The sequence below is a fragment of the Canis lupus genome, chromosome 17 (genome assembly GCF_003254725.2).
Source record: "Canis lupus dingo isolate Sandy chromosome 17, ASM325472v2, whole genome shotgun sequence".
In the NCBI taxonomy this organism is placed as follows: Eukaryota; Metazoa; Chordata; class Mammalia; order Carnivora; family Canidae; genus Canis; species Canis lupus.
The window spans coordinates 18061524-18078916 of record NC_064259.1 but is presented as its reverse complement, the minus strand read 5'-3'; the positions used below and the strand labels follow the sequence as shown (position 1 = coordinate 18078916).

General features: G+C 47.5%; 1 protein-coding gene across 1 annotated transcript in view; it reads right to left on the bottom strand.

Moving 5' to 3' along the window:
• KLHL29 (kelch like family member 29) overlaps positions 1-17393 on the bottom strand; it is a 305887-nt gene that overhangs the window by 219681 nt on the left and 68813 nt on the right. Inside the window, exon 2 of the mRNA XM_025454548.3 lies at positions 2534-2641. The gene's annotated coding sequence lies outside the window, so the exon portion shown is untranslated. The remainder of the gene's footprint in view (positions 1-2533; positions 2642-17393) is intronic.

Genomic DNA, 17393 nt, shown 5'->3' with positions numbered 1-17393 from the left:
GCAGGACAGGGATCAGGTTTCCCTCCTGCCCGCTGGGTGCGCACCACACTCTTGGTCACTGGCCAGCACAGCGCAGCCTTCCCTGCTTTGCACGGGAGCAGGCTCCGTTTTGCAGCAGGATCCACACAGCCCAGCGATCTGGCCCAGTTTCCAGAGGAAGGTGATAGCTTCTTCCACTGGTCACCAGGGGACAGACTGGGCTGTGCAGACTTCCTATCTTCTTGGGAATCAATGGAGCTCTGCACGTGAGGGAAAAGCGAAAAGCACACCCGGGCAGCGGGCCACGTGCTACGGTGTTCCCAGGAGCAGTTGTGGCTGTGCAAGCAGTGATGTATTCACTGAGAGCCCCAGCAGGTGCTGCGTGGGGGTGGTGGAAGGGGATATGGAGATGAATCAGATGTGATTCCCATCCTCCAGGAGCTGGCCAGGTGGTAGGGAAGACTAATGTGAGTTCACAGTGGGGACACCAGTCTACCGGTGGATCGACCAGGTATCCTATGAAGGTCCCTCCCACCCTAAAATATATGCTTCTTGAAGATCAGGATAAAGAGCCATGTGCCACTCTGTGTCAATGGGAAGGAACAGAAGATCCTAAAATAAAGGCCGTTGAACCCATTCCCTTGGGTCTCTAGATCCCTTTCACTCCCGCCACACTCGCATCACCTAAAACTTGGAGGCTTACCCTTGGAAAGCTGACTTCTGTGAAGAGCATTCCTTATTCTCGTCTCAGACAGTCACCTCCACTTCTAGGAGCTAGAAATGCCACCATCACCAGATCCAAGATGCCACTGTCACCAGATCTGTCTAGTTTTCCAACTCCCCTCCTTTCACCTGATAGTCACAGAAGCAAAACGCTACCTAGGGCCTGGGACAACTAACCAGGATGGCTGTCTAGCTGCTCAGTGGCTCAGGGGTGCCATGAAATGCACGCCAACAGCCTACCAGCTCCCAAGGCCAGAAACCCATCTGCCCCCACTGGCTGTCCCTCTTGGGCTGCTAGGTGGGAACAGTGGCAGCAGGCTGGATGCCCAGTGAATGTTTCTTCCATTGTGGCAGCTGATCCAGGCCCAGCCTGGAGCTTCCTCCTGCTTCTTGCTGACAACCATGGCTACCTACAATTCAGAATCCTAGAGCTGCAGTGTTTTTTCTGTAAGCCAAGGCTCTGGGAGTGGAGGACCATCCCCAACCTGGCTGTTTCCGAGTCCATAGGGAACCTGGACATGGCAGGAAATTTGCTAGTCTGCTGCCCTGGCCCCTGATGCGGAAGAAAGCTGGAGTTCAGACCACACAAGGGGGTCCGGGTAGAGGCCATGAAGTTCCTGGCCAGAGGGCACCAGGGTGTGGTGTCTAAGGACACCTGGGGCTGCTATGGCTTGTGCTCACCCAGCACCAGGCACAATGTGCTACACAGAGATGACTCTGGCCCATGGACTTCTAAAGCATCAAGTGCCATCAAGACATGCTAGGCTGGGCCAGCTGAGCCTTGTGTCCTGAACCCCAGCACCCATGCTTCCCTCCTCCAGCCTTCATCCCAGGTCTATCCTCCTGTCCCTTGAGCAATAGCAAACAGGTGCTGGCAACTCCATCTCCAGGCTCTCCTACTTCTGCACATGCAGTTCTGGCCTGCTGGGTGGGTGCTCAAGCAATCTTATCGATCTTTTCATCAGATTTTGTGCCCTTTAGCCACGTTCCTCCCAACTCTCCTGGCTACCTGGTTTTTACAATCTAGGTTTGAAAATCCTGAATCAAAAGTTTAGGCCAGACCTCTATAAATCTAATCCATGAAAATTACCAAATCACTATGCAAAGATAAATGTTTGTTGTGTTTTTATTTGTAGGAGTGAAATTTAAAAATATACTAAATGCCCACCATTAGGGCACTGGTTAAGTAAATTGTGTAGATTATTATATCCAGATGATATGAAGAGTCTAAAAATGCTACAGATCTGTATTTACTGAGGTAAAAAATGTACATGTGACTATTGTAAAGTCAAAAGAACGCATCACTAAGCAGTACATACAGTGTGATCCCATGTACGTGTGCATGTGTATATACATATGTGCATACACTTTATGTACATGTATAGAAAGAAAGTCTGGAAAGGGACACTAAAATGGTTATTTCTTGGGATTATGACTATAAGTAATTTATATAATTTTAGGTGCTACCTTTTAAAATATTTTTACAATAAACAAATAGTCTTTTACTGATATTGAATACTACTACTTTATAACAAGAAAAGTTAAATAACCAAAGAAGTAATTCAGGTCTTGAGGAGATTAATGGTCACCCAGCTGCTGGCTGCCCCCAGATCTCTGCACCCCCCCAGTCCCTTGGGGAGCCAGAAGAGCTGCCATCCTGCTCGTAGATTGATTCCTGAAGGATTGGGGCTCGGTGGCTTTGCTAGGTGCTAATCCCACATCGTGTAAAAATCCCCCTGACCAAAGGGCTGAGAGGACCAGCTATACTCCCTCTGGCAGTGCCCGGGTTTGTTGCCTTTCTTATTTGCAAGCGAGCTGAGCAGAGTCTTACCTTTCGATGTCCGTCTCTGGCCAGCTCAGGATTCGTCCCCAGGATGCAAAAACCTCGATGGCCACCAACACTTAGCACAGCGTGAGCATCACCAGGAGGCCAGGCGGTCTAGAAAGAGAAGGAGAAAGGTGGGGGTGATGTGGGAAAAGCTATCATCTTCTGCAGAAGTCTTTTTAGAGTTCCAGTATCTTAGTCCCCACCCTAAGTGGAAGCCTGTCCCTGTGCTGAGTTTCTGAGTGTGGACCATCTCCCACGGGGCGTGCCCAAATGCTGCCACGGGCACCCCCAGACAAGGGGGCCAAGCGGGCAGCAGAGAACCCCGTGGCGCAGACCCTCGATGTCTCTCCCTTGTCTCCCAAACACACAAAGCCCTAATCCCCACATCACAGCCATTAACCGTGGATAAGGGAGAATAATGGCATTGCCTTCCATTTGATTCAAACCCAGGAACTCCAGAGACGGGAAAAATGAGAAATTTAAGTCTTTAATCTAATGCTGAAAAGAGAACAGGACACAAATTCTAGATTTACAAAAACAAATCATTACTTCTTTTAGATAATGGGCAAGGAGACCTTGAGGAGGCAAAGGATGGGTTCCCTGGAAACAATTTTTTTTTTAATATAGATTTAAAACCTAGTAGAAAGAGCCTATCTATTATGGTGAGGCAGGGCTATTCCCAGTTCCCTCTTTCAAATGTAATATATGTGAAAGCCATCTTCACGACAAGAAATGGCATCCTCCACTGCAAAAATGCACGGCTGTCATTACCTGGGAATCGATATATTTTTCTAAACTGAATATATCATTATCAATTGATTTTTCTGTTTCCTCTTAGCACTCCAGAGTCCGGGATAGTAGGGGAAAGCTTTAATGTGATATGAGGGATTTGGACAGGTAAATAAGTTATTGTAAACTAATTCCACCTTGCAACGAGCTTCTCTCCCAACAACGCAACGGGTCTTTCTCCGAGCCTCTTTCAACCCAAGCTTTTCCAGCTGCCACTGACAGAAACACACGTGAGCCATATCAAATAGCCATTTTCAAGCTGAAGGTGGCAAAAATATTATTTTTCCCAAGGAGAGAGTGTTCCCTTTACGATTAAGAAATAACCTCTGTGGGGAAGCAAAGTAAGCCAAGGTCACCATTTAATTTTGACACAGAGCCAAAGTCGTGAGTACATTTCCTCTACCAAGCCTATGTGAAGCACACGGATAAATCAATTGCTTTGGCCACGAAGTATTGACAGTACTGGTGATAATAAACGATCGATGTATTTCTGGGAAAGATCCTTGGCAGATATGTGTTGGTGAAGAGAAAAGCCTGGGAGACAGCAGTCAGATTGTTTTTAGATCCTTGAGAATTTTATTCATTCATTCATTCCCTAAATATTTATTGAGCGCCTCCTGTGTGTCAGGCAATGTTCTAGGCACTGAGGATACATAAGTGAACAAAGGAGAAGGAAAAAAAAAATCCCTGACCTAATGGAGCTCATCTTCTACTGGGGGAAAACACAGAATCAACAATAAGCTTAAGAAGGAAGTACAAATTGTATGGTATATTAAAAGGTAGGCAGTGCTATGCATCAAAGAAGACAGAACAGAAGAAGTATCAGTTTAAAGAAGGTGGTCTGGGTAAGAGATATGACATTTGAGCTCATGGGAAGTCGATGAGGGAGTGGGCCATGTGGGCATCAGGGGTTGAGCGCTCAGCAAAGAGAAGAGCCAGTGCAAGTGTCCTGGGGTGTGAGAAGGAGGGGGGTGCATACCTCTCGTGCTTCTAGCCCAGCAAGAAGCCCACTGTGGCTGGATGGGGAGAGTCTAGTAGGCCATTCAGCTGGAGCGGTGAGCATCTAGATCGTGTTAAGGCCTTGTAGGCCACTGGAAAGGCTACTAATTGAGAGTCCAAGATTCTGGCCACCCAGCTTTATTTTTTTTTATTTTTTATTTTTTTAAAATAATTTATTTCTTCATGGGAGACACATAGAGAGGTAGAGACACAGGCAGAGGGAGAAGCAGGCTCCATGCAGGAAGCCTGATGTGGGACTCGATCCCTGGACTCCTGGATCACGACCTGAGCTGAAGGCAGATGCTCAACCACTGAGCCACTTAGGCTTCCCATGGCCACCCAACTTTAGAAGGAGCTCTCATTCTCTTGAGACAGACTCCCAGCTCTGTCAACTTCATCTGCTCACCATCCCTTAAACCAGGTGGCTCCGTTCTCCAGGCTGTGCTAGATGAACAGGGCATAGGTCAGACCGGGGCCCAGAGGGGCAGTGGAGGGGGGATGAGCCACCAGGGATGCCTAGCATCTTCTGATAACCACAGCCTTGTCTTCCCTCCTTTGTGTCCCCAGAGGCCACTTTTAGAAGAGGTAACTGAAACAAAGTCTTGAACAAGAATACACTGCACTGCACGCAAGGCCGAGTTCTCTGCGACTTTTCCCTAACATGCTTATGAAGGTGATGGGAGCTGATGCATTAGACATTACAGGTTGTGCTGGGTGTACTCCCCATGTCTGCTTTCCACGCTGTCTGTCCCCAGGGGGGCTCACTTGATCTGCATGGAAGGCATCATCGGAGCTTGGAGACCCTGTGATTCCTAGTTAGGTGCAGGCAGTGTGGACCCCAGCGGGAGACTGGAGACTGGCGTGGGGTTGGGTGTTTATTCCCCTACTTGTCTGCCTCTTTGCAGTCACTTCACGGGCTGGCTGTAACCCTCCACTGCGGGCTTCACAGAACATCCTCTCTGTGCCCCGGCTTTCAGCTGGAAACTGCCCTACCCCATTGAGGGCTGGGGTCGGCCCTGGCGGGGTCTCTGCACCCGCATCTCATTATTATGAACAGCCCTGTCCACCAGCTCTCTTCCCAACACACATTTCAGTGTGCCAGTTTCCCGTTAAGACCCTAGAGGGTAAAAAAAAAAAAAAAAAAAGACCCTAGAGGGTATGTTCTCAGAGGCAGTCGAGAGCAGGGCTTTGGAATCAGGGATCAGATGGAAGCCTAACACTGCCCCTTAGTTTTGTGACACAGGCCAAGGCATTCAATGCCTTCCTTTCTCACTCTTGGAACTAGAGAAACTGATGCATAATTAGCAGCAGCAGCAGCAGCAGCAGCAAGGTCACTGCCTCCGCACTTCCACCACCTACTCCACCGCCCAGGGCAAGGAGCACCTCCTGGCTGACATCTGGGCGCACCCCAACCAGAAACTCCTCCCTCCAGGGGTTTCTAGCTCTTCTCAGCTCCTATTTGGCAGTAGTTCATGTCTCAGTGATTTCACTTATTTCCTCTTGCTCTTCTATACACCCCACCTCTATTCCTTGCAGTCAAATCCTGGGCATCCGGAGAACAGACATTATCTTAATATTTGAATTTCTGGCCCACAGCACCCATCACATGGTGCCAAAGACCAGACCCTCTAATTTGTTAGCTTGTCTTTTTAGGAGGCCTACAAGCTACATCCATGCACCTAAGCACATTCTACTCTAACGAGATGTATGGCGGTCGAAGTGCTTTTAAAATAAATTACTAGAAACTGATTCCTAGTAATAATTTTGTTCCCATGTAAACATAGGAAAACTTTAATTTTCCAAAGACTGTGGCCTGGGGGAAAGGGGTTCAAGAATGAACCCTCCTGGGAGGGAGACAGGGAGACAGGTATGGTTTTCCATCTCCAGGTTGAGGTGAAGGCACTATCTGTGGGTTTGACTTTGACATCTATGATCAAACTGACCCCTTTCTCTTCCACTAATTTCATCATTAAAGGCCAGCTTCCAGGGTTAAGGAAAATAAAATTAAAAAGCCAAGGGATGAGGGACTTTTACCTTTCGTTTAAAAAATACAGTGGGTAGTAAGTCAATGCCTGTGAAAAGGGTCTTACATGTCCCCACTTTGTCCAGGCACTTAAGAGATGCTAATTGAGTTTGGCAGGGCATAAAGGCCAATATGAGAGACCCTCCAATGGGGTCTTTGGGTCAAATAACTGCAGAATGATGCGAGATCTTTAAAATCAACCCCCCAAAAATGTTTGAGACCCTTCTCACTCTAAGCCTATAAATAAAGATGGCTCCTGACATGAACCAAATTGATAGCCAAGAGAATTACAAATAAAGGCCCCAGGATTTTTTTCCTTCCCTATAAAAGATACCAATTTTTGGAGAGAAACTGCCCTTAAGAGAGGATAAGCCAATTAGGGAGTCTCCCATTTGATGCAGGATCAGAGACTGGCCCTGCTTGGGTCTTGACCAGGCTACCCAATTATTGCTCCAGCGCCTGGGCAGCTACCAGCCCTCAGCCAACTGGGAAGCCAGGATTCTTTCTTCTTTGGAAGGAAAAAGCAAAACAACTAGAGGCTGCAAACTATGGAAAAAAAAAAAAAAACCCAGCTCCCACACCCACCTTCCTGTCAGTCCAGGCTCAGGACCCTGGAGCACCCCTGGCACGGGGGTTACAGGCCTGCTCTGAATGTATCCTGTAAGGGGAACTCTCATTCACATTCTCTTAAGAAGAGGGAAAAAACAACCCATCCATTAATAACATCAACCATGGGTTCACCAAAGCCTGCAGGCATCTTGCCAACCCCGAAATAAACACTCTCACAAGGTTTATCCATCAGGTTGGCGACAGTTCATGGGCTGAGGGATCCGGAAGGCTCTGCTTTTACAGAAGAGAATGGACACGCAGAGATGGAGTGTCTTGCAAGAACCCACCCAACACAATGCAGAGGTTTCCTCTTTCCATTAAGGAGCCAGAACCGGCCACTGATGAGACCCATTACTTATTCTCAATGCCGGAATGCACCGCCTGGCCAGCCTTTGTGTGGGCATGTGCTCTTCAAAGAAAGACAGGATCTTCAGAGACTAAGATGGAATCATGAAATTTTCAAAATGCCTCAAGTTTACAAAACCTCGCTCATTCACATTTTCTGATTTACTTTTGCTCAGAAAAGTAAATGAGCTGATTACTATTAGGATTCCCATTTTATAGACAGAAAATAAGAACTGCCTCAAGTTACATGGCAAGTATGTAAGGGAGATTCCAAGCCAGAATTGGAACTCTTGATGTGTGCCTTCCATCCCATGCTTTGTTCCAAATTCTTCAACTGCCTCATCCCAGGGGCCCCAATCAGTGGTAAGATTAGAGCTGTCCTGAGTTCACTCTGCAGTCACCACCCCTGGGCTGGATAAAAGGACAGGCAGTAGGGGCTATCCTCACTCCAGTCTGGTCCTGGTGAGCCCAAACCAACCCTATGACCCAATTCGGCTGCTGCCCCTCACCCCCTCACCCACTTCTCCGCAGCCCCTCATGCCCTGTGATGCTCAGGTTCCCAGGTGACCCCCTCTCACAACACAGAAGCCACAGACTGGCTCCCACACGCCTACCACAAAACCAGTCAGCACTAAGGTAGCTTACCGGATTCTCCATTTACTCTGAACTCAGTGTTTCTCAACCTTTTCTCTTTAATTATTATTATCACTCCCCCCACCAAGAAAAAAATTCAATTCAATTCTATTTAAGTTCTTTCTAATGTCTTTCTTAGACATTCAACTCTAAGGAGTATGATTTTGTCTGGGAGGGTGGAGCTGCAGGGGGGGATGAGCCATTATAGTATCCGCGAGTGTTTATGCCTTCCTTCACTCCTGGAATCGATTTACAACCTCCTCCCTCCTCCTCCCTAGCCCTTGCATTAACTGACTTTCTCCAGACCTGCCACTTCTAGACTTATATGTCAGGATCCAGCACTGCCACCTCCTCTGCCTTAAAAATCCCAGTTGTTCCTCCTCTCTCTTGCTCCCCGCCTGTTCCCCTTCCCCACAGCATTGTCCTTAACGATGTGTCTTCAGGTCACCTGATCTCTCTGATCTCCACTACTGCTGAGCTGCCTAGGCCTCCCCGCCTCTCACCAGGATCACAGCAACAGCCCCCAAGTGGCCGGGCTGCCGCCACAGGGATTGTGCTCAACCCCAGAATAGTCATAGCATTCCTGCCCCAAATCCCTCCATGGCAGGGGCCCCGGGATACCCAGGCAAATTCTGATTCTTTCCATGTTCCACACTGTCCAGCCTCCACTGCCTGGGCCACCGGCCCCCAGCACCGCCCCCGCCCCCCTCCTTCCCTGGCCACACACCTGCTCTCCTCCCTGAATCTCCTCCCACCTGCCTTCACCCCTTCTCCTACTGAAGACTTCTCTTTACAGTACAGATACTCTTAAGGAAACTGCTGGCAAATATCAAGCATGTGCATCACCCAATGAAATTTCTTGACAGCCCGTCTCCAGGTCCCCCTTGACTGGTCTGGGCAAGGAGAATGGGCAGAGAAGGAAGAGGGGGTACCCATAGACTGATCGGATCCTAAATTATGTCACATCAGTGCTCTGCCAGACATGCGACTGGAACAGTTCAGAAAATAAAATTGAAATCAACCCCCTCCCCTACACCCCACCCTGTCGTCTTGTCACCCAGCAGGCCCTTCAGCACTTGCATTAACTAGGAATCCCCTAACTCGGCCCCACCACTCGGTGCCGGCACGCAGACCCTCCTCCAGTTAATACAGATTTCCTGATCAATGGAACTGGAACTGGCATGACCTTTGCATTTTCTGAAGACCACTAAGTGAGGACCGGGGTGGAGGTACCAGGGGACCCAACAGCCTGACTTGCCCATGGTGGCGTGTATAGCACCTGGCACGTAGTAGATGCTCAGTAAGGCTCTGTTGAAGGAAGGAAAGTGCCTACCAGACTCAACTCATTTTCTACAATTTTGCTTCACACATCTGGAGGTTCACACCATGGTTTCATGACGGGAATACAAACCAGCTAAAAATAAAAAAAAAATCAGACATTGCTTCCAGATTTCATTCTTATAAACAGGCCTGCATCCTCCCTTTAAATTGCAATAATTCCTTCCCAGATGTTGCTTCTCCTTCAGACCCATAAATTTAAGCTTTTCATGATGACGCTTCACATTCGCCTGGTGCTGTGGGCTCTTTGGAGTGCTTGTGCATCTTCTCTCCTTCATTAGACCGCCACACGGACCCTGGGAGAGGCAGGACAGGCATCCGCATCTCTAATTCACTGACAGGGAGGCCAGCTGCCGATACTGCCAAGCTGGACCGCAGTGTGAATGGGTTCCCCTCTCCTTCCTGCTGTTGAGAGACATGCAGTACCCTCCTTTCCAGCACCTGCCAGGTCTCCATGTGCAGTGGAGCATGTAGAGAGGCTCACCTCCACCATGTTGGCCTCAGTGGAGCTGTGCCACTTAAAACTCTGACTCCATGTGAGCAAGTCTCTCCTCTGGGTTCTCCCTAACACTCCTGTGAGGCTGTAACATTTCAATAAGAATTGTCTAGAATCTTGGAGTAACACAGAACAGTAGGCCAACTGGTGGGTGGTAGCAGTGCACAGAGGAAGTAGTGCGTGGCCAGATGAGTTGGCTCCCCAGCTATCTCCAGTAGGCTCTACGGTCCCAGTCATGTTCATCCCAGCTCCACAGGGTGGACCCCATCTTAGCATCAACCATGGAGGAACTCACACTCAGGGAAGAGACCACTTCAAGTCTGGACCACATAGCAGAGCCCGAGAGAGTAGAGATTCCCTCTTTCTTTTCTTTTTTAAAAGATTTTATTCATTTGTTCATGAGAGACACACAGAGAGAGAGAGGCAGAGACACAGGCGGAGGGAGAAGCAGGCTCCATGCAGGGAGCCTGATGTGGGACTCGATCCCGTGTCTCCAGGATCACGGCCTGGACCAAAGGCAGGTGCTAAACTGCTGAGCCACCTGGGCTGCCCAAGGGATTCCCTCTTTCTTTCCAACTTTCATGTTCCAGCTTCTTGTCTGAGGCCTGCCGCCTTCCTTGTCATTGGCCCTGGAGTTGTTTGTTTTAGTTCTTTGGGAGCCGTTGACTGTACCTTAAGCCCTCAAGTAGTCAACCACAGCAGAAAACACCCAAGTCCTCTATCTGGGCCACAGCCATCCATGCCAGGGGGCAGGAGAGAGTTGTGGTGACCGGGGAAGTAATCACCAAACCCATTCACTGGATGTGGCATCTGCTCACTGCCAGGGTCTGGAAGGAGCCAGTCTGGCGGACACTTGCTAGCGAGCACACAGTGGTCCCACAGCATCCCCTGCCCCCTTGACACTCCCTGCCCACAGCTTTAGAAAGAAGCAATAGGCAAAAGTGACTTCACAGAGTAAAACATGTTGGGCTTTTAGACTCAGTGTGTTTCTGGTCAGTTCTGGGAGATGCAGAGAGATGAGACAACCCCTTCTCCCAAGTCTGAATCCCCATGGCCTGAATGGCATGGTTGGAGCTTCCTTCTGGATTTACATCCTATTCCCTGTTGCATGGGTTCTGGGGCTGGCTAGGCCTGTGTGTGGTCAGGAGCATGTAGGAAAGGCACTCAGCATAGCCCATGGCACACATAACGGGTGGCTCTAACCATTATTTAGCCATACCTGCTAACTGAAGCACACAGGAGGTGCGCCTAAAATACCTACAGTGCCATGGGGAGGGCTGGGAATCACCCGAGGTGATGCTTTCTCTCAGGAACTCTCCACAGAAGTGAGCATGCAGGGACAAATGCACAGGCAGGGATCTTCCTTGGGAGGTAGTCAAAGCAGTGGGCTGACCACGGGTACAGGAGCCCTGGCCATCTGACACTGGTCAGCTGCCATTCCTTGTCTCCTCCAGCTATGACCCTGAATGTCCTCTGAGGGGGCAGCTTCAGCCTCTCCCCTGCTTCCCTGCCCAGCGATTGGTAAACTAGACTCCAGGCCTGAGGGAAGATGCCGCTAAGGCTCCTATTCCCTCTTTCCACCTCTGTTCTGAACCCAAGCCTACAGGGCCAACATCTGAAAACCACTGCTTCCTTGCCCAGTAAAAAGCTGTTTTATTTGAGTAGATCTGAGGCTGTTTCTATACTCTCAGAGAAAAAAAATTGTGAAAGAAAAGCCTTTGGAGATTACAGTACTTTTTACCCAGATATGATGAGTTATCCATTTAAAAATAAACCATAGACAGGCATGTTTCTCCGTACCCAGGCAGAAAGCAGTCATTACCAGGAATTTCTCTAAGTTCTCTGCTTTTCTTGGCCAATATAGAAACAGCCTAGGAACTGAAAATAGAATTAGGAGCTAATTCTGTTTTCCTGATCTCTACCAACGTGTGCAGGCAAGTGGCTTGATCGCACCATGGCTTCACGTTCCATCTGAAAAAAAAAAAAAAACAAAAACCAAAAAAAAACCATGGAGCCATTGCTCACCAACCTCATGGCACATCTGCGATCTCAACCAGCAACCGAGGAGCCAGGCCAGAGCCCAGAACAGTCGATACAAATGCACGGAATCGCTGAGCTGCGGCCTGGTACGGCTTGATATCCAGATAGAGGCAAGAAACCAAAGGCAAGAGTGGGTGAGTGACAAGCTCAAGGTCACACAGCTGATCAGCAGGAGGGGCAGGATGATGGCAGTGCTGGCTTCCTAATTCCCCCGCTGGTCTCTTTCTCCCCCCCTCATCTCTCTGCGGTTTAACTGGACGTGAAGATTCCAGGAAAGTCCCCTAAAAAGGTTAAACAACTTATCAAACCCAGTCTTCCTTCCTGCAGAAAGCCCCCGTCTTCCTCTCTCCTCTCCAGCGAGCAGTAAATCAAATATTCCTTGCTGCATTACTTTTCAAGCTCGATGTTTCTAAATCCAAAGACATCTATAAATAATACATACTCATTTATATGTACATTTAAAAGATTAAAAAAAAGCCATAACAAAGATACCTGTAGATTCTTCTGAATACTAATGGCCTATTTAAAACACAGTGGGAGCAAATGGCTAACGAGCACAGGTAACCACATACACGAATCTCCCTCCACTCCATCTCGGGCTGCACCCAGGAGTGGGGAGCCTCCATTCTGAGCACTCCATTCACTGCTTCTCTCCCACGGTCACATTTAGCCATCTGCTTCTTCTTTTATATGTGGGACTGTGTATTTTTTTTTCCCTCTTCAGTTTTATATGAAACATTTAGCAATGAAGTAGCAAATAAAAATACTACATATCATCTAGAATTCATATAAAATTGTAGTTGGCTTGAACGCATCTAAAGGTTGATAAAAAGAAACACATAGATGCTTCTTAAAGGCTTATTTATATTTTATTACACATTACACACATCACACTCCATTGAGAAAATTTAGAAGTTGATGTGGTTCACTCTGTCACAAGCTGGCATGGTGAAGACTACCGCGTCTAGAGAACATTCTTCCGTTGGAACACAATGCACTTGCTTGCTGTTACCCCAGCAGACGAAAGTGACACAAATAATCCATCAGCACTCACTTAGTCTTTGAAGGGAAGGGTTTCTGTACTCCTGCCCACTCACCCCAGAGTGTGCACTCTTGGCCTCGTCTAGGTACCCCATCCTCCAAAGTGAGGATGTGGCTGCAGCACCATCGCCTCCCAGACAGATGCTCAGGTCAGCTAGAAGCTGGCAGAGTTGGCATCTACCCGGTCACGCAGCCATATGCAGAATTACAGGATGTCACAAGGCTGCGGATGCTAAGGGCCAAGTTAATAACACTCCTGGGACTGAAGGTGATCAGCGGAGGGAGGCCCCAGGCTGCAGGAAGGCTCTATGTCAGGGTGTACTCTAGGTTCTAAAGGGTGAGAGAACCTGCAGAGTCAGCATGGAGACCAGCAGGGTGATTCAGCCACCCCCACACCTGCAGCCTGCCCTCACGGACCACGAGAGAGAGGCAGGAGCCAGAAAGTGTCAGCAGGTGACCCCCACCCAGGCTGGGGAAGGGCCGGGGCAGCCTCTGTTACCGCAGGTAAGGGGAGGCTCTCTTCTAAACCTCAGTCCTGCCAGGGACTGCAGCCTCAGCATCTGCTCTGTTGCATGCTCTCCGGGACCCCTCCCCCGCTTCTGGCATTACAGGGAGACACACACTGCTTGCCACAGTAGGAGACCTTGAGTTTGCTCATGCTCACAGCACATGCCATGTCAAACGTGTCTGTAGCAGGATCATCTGCTATCTGTCGGCCGTGCAGCAACCATGTATGAAAAATAACACTGAGGAGTAAATTAAGTGATCTGTCTACAAGCAGCCTGTTTAGATGAGGAAGGGCTGCTGTTGACAAATCTGTGAAAATTATACATAAATTATCTAAAAGCACACAGAGAACATGTTCAGAATGAGGACTTTGATTATGGGCATTTTAAATACAACCCGGATTAAGTCATCTTGTCTTCCTTGAATGGGGTAATAATAATTAAGAGAAGAGGTAGGAGAAATCAATTATACTCATCACCTTCACAACCAAAAAAAAAAAAGTTAAGATTTTTTGTTTTTCAGGATAAGGATGCCTTCACACAGCAAGACTTCTGGGTGCTGCCAAGAATCCTCTGTGAAATGGATTATAGGACAGTGGGATCCAGAGCAGCCCCTGGGTGCCCTTAAAATGGGAAGAAAATGCATGGAGGCCAGGTATGCCTCTCCCTGTGGAGCAGGGCCCAGATAAGGATTTGAGGCAACTGATTTCTTTGGGTAGTGATTTCAGAGAGCTTGGCAAGTGGGAAATGACACAGGTAAGTGAAGAAAGCCAACACAGATGGTCCTAAATGAGCAGACCACTACTGTGGGCACCCAGGCCAATCTCACTGCGAACCTCTGGGGGACAGAGAGGGGCAGGTCTCAGAGGCATCCCTCACACTCCATGGTGTGTGCAAATGCAGCTGGAGCATTTTTCACTGACTCCCCCTTTGTCCTAGGCCGAGAGAGGCTGCCAGAGAATTAACCCCCTGGCATTTCAGGTCTGCCCTAAGTGGTCAGCAAAAGCAGTGGGGGCGCATAGTTGGGGAGGACCCTGGGAAAATGAACTTCCAACGTGTGCAAACACACTATGTTGGAACCTTATAAGCTCTGATTACTTGGATGGAATTCAATTTGCCACTTTCAAAAGTCTAACAAAAACAGACTACCCCCCCTCCCGTGTAATCACTGAATAATATTATAATCATTTTGGGTGGAAATTGCATTATTTCCCTGATGGAGGCACAGGCTCTGCAACTCTCAGGGCTTCGCCTGCTACATTACTTTTCAAAGTATGAAGTAGCAGGTTCCAATTATCTGAAAAAAAAATTTAAAACAGTAACAGCACAATACATAGTGTGATCCAGGCGGAAAGAATACACATTTTCCAGGACAGGCACCTTGATTGGTAGCTGTAACTGTTAAACACATTTCAGGTAATATAGTGATAATGGACATTAATAGTAGCAATAGTGCTGAAGTGCTGGAATATAATCATTTCTGATTATATTACTATTTCCTTTTGTGGAGCACAGTGCATATTTCCAAACGACTCTATGCTCATTAAAAGACACAAAAGCCCAGCAGCAGGTTGGCAGAAAGGTGGCCGGAAGGTGCTTGTGGTTCCTGGTGCTTGGAAAGTGAGAAAAGATGGTGGTCAGAGTTCTTAGTGGGCTGAGCAGCCCCAGCACCATCCTCGGCTGGAGCCGAGACCTCTCTGCTGAGCAGCCATGAAGAGTGCCCGTAGGTACGATGTACTAAGCGGATAGGTTTTATTTTTAATTTTATTTTTATTTTTATTTTATTTTATTTATTTATTTATTTATTTATTTATTTATTTATTTATTTATTTTAGTGGATAAGTTTTAAAGGAGAATTTGGCAAGTTATAAAATGTTTGTTTATGCTCAGATACATGATCATTTTCCCTTCATCTCTCATTATCCGAAAAAGGAGATTGCCTTCTCTTCAATATACCCAATAGATTGACTGATAAATTCTTTATCCATAAAAAGGTATCTCACAGTGCACTCTCTTGCCTAATTTAGCAAAAACAGATGTGTAGTTGTTCTTGGGATTATGACTTCATATTTTTAGGATTTGGATATTGTTGTAAATAAGACTAAAAGGTCACTTTAAAAAGATGCCTGACAACAGCTAAATGCTGCAAGAAATCATGAACATGCACCTGTGAGGCAAATGGAAACGGCACAACAATGGTTACACCTGATAGGAATTGGGTCTGGTGGCTTGGGACACAATTTTAAAGGAAGGTGCAATTCCCAGATTCAAAAGTGGCTTCTCCTGAAAACTTGGATGGAAGTAAGAATCGCGACCTCTGGAAAACTGTCAGGGGACTCAAAAAAGCTATTCTAGTGGGGTGCCTGGCAGGCTCAGTCCGTAGGGCACGTGACTCTTGATCATCTTTTTTTGTTTTTTTTTTTTTGACTCTTGATCTTAAGGTCATGAGTTCAAGCCCCATGTTGGGCATGGAGCCTACTTAACAAACAAAGCTGCTCTAGTGATAAAGAGTACACTGGGAACGAAACACCCATTGGAGTTGAAACTGCACGCGACAGGCTTGAATGATGATTCGTGAAATCTATCAGTGAAAAAAGTCGTATTTTAAAGTTAGCATGCTATAGATGTTCTAATTCTAAAGATGTGTAACTAAGGCAATTAATTACATATTTTAAGTAAATGATAAGTTATCTGTACTACAACAATATACTCTATGTCAGTGTGTAATACTATAGATATGTGCATCTATATTCCCCAAAATTCATATATTCAGTGTGGCTGAAAAGGTTTTTTCAGAGACCTTTTCTTTGGGAAAGTGGGGGAATATTTTATATTTGGGTGGGAAGTTAGTTTTCTTGGCGCTGTAGAGAGGTGGTCACCATCCTGGCAAAGGCCCAATTTAATCTACAAATCAAAGCCACACTAGACAATCTTTAATTCAACAATTCCTTCATTGTACAGATGCGAAAACTGAAGCCCAGAGAACTCTCTGTCCTACCAAGGAATCTTTAAATGACAAAGTGAAATGTGTAAGAAAATCTAGACATCTGACCATGGCTTCTCCCATGGATACGCCATGCAGCAGTGGTTCGGCCTAAGGCTCTTCATCTGGCCGGTGGGAGTAATTTGGGGCTAACCTCAAAGAATCTACCTGTAGTGGGTTAATCTAGAGCACTGCAGTGTTTGCCTTCTCTTCAGGAGGCTTTCCTTCTGGATCACAGACCAGTTTGCATTTCCAAAGCTCTCCCAGAACCTACCAACTGCCTTAAAAAGAAAAAAAAAAAATGAAGACACATTTATTGAAAAGCCTATCTAAATATGAAAAGGTACGTCTGGTCTTTTCAAACGGGAGGAAACCGTAAGGTGCCAGGCAGGAGCGATCCTCTAGTCCTAACTCTGTCCATCACCCTCGGCCTCCCCCAGCGGCAAAATCTCTTCTCCCCTCTAGCCTGGAGCAGTCCCTTCCACTTCCAATCCCTGGGATCCCGCTCTTCACGCCTGTTGGTGCTGGGCCAAGGCTGCCCACTGGACTACTCATCCTGATAGAAGGAGCGGCTGCTGTTACTAGAAGGTGAGGAAGCCGGATCTACACTGGCTTGTGATGAAGCTTTGGGTGCTGAGACATGCTTTAAATTTTATCACTTATGCAGACCCACTTCTTCCCCCTGCAGCAAAGATAAGAGGAGGAAGGGTGCATCTGACAATGGGTGTGGTGTCCTGCTGAAGCAGTTACAGAGGTTCCTGGGGTCCTCTGAAAATCCCAGGCAGCAGAGAACAATTCTGAGTTCCCAGAAGCACACTTCTCTCTAGTGTTTGTCTTTCGATGGGGCATTTCAGCCACAAAGTGCCTAAAAATTAACAGCGACATGAGAACTCCTAATCAGGAAGGATTAAGCCGGCTAGCCCAAGGCCACACTCCTCAGAGCTGCAGGCGTGGGATTCCTGGAGCAGCTGCAGAAAGCACCGGAGCACATGAATTATGAATTGAGACCCTGCGGATGCTCAAGTCTGGTTCCAGATTCCAAGGGGAGATGGGAAGAACCA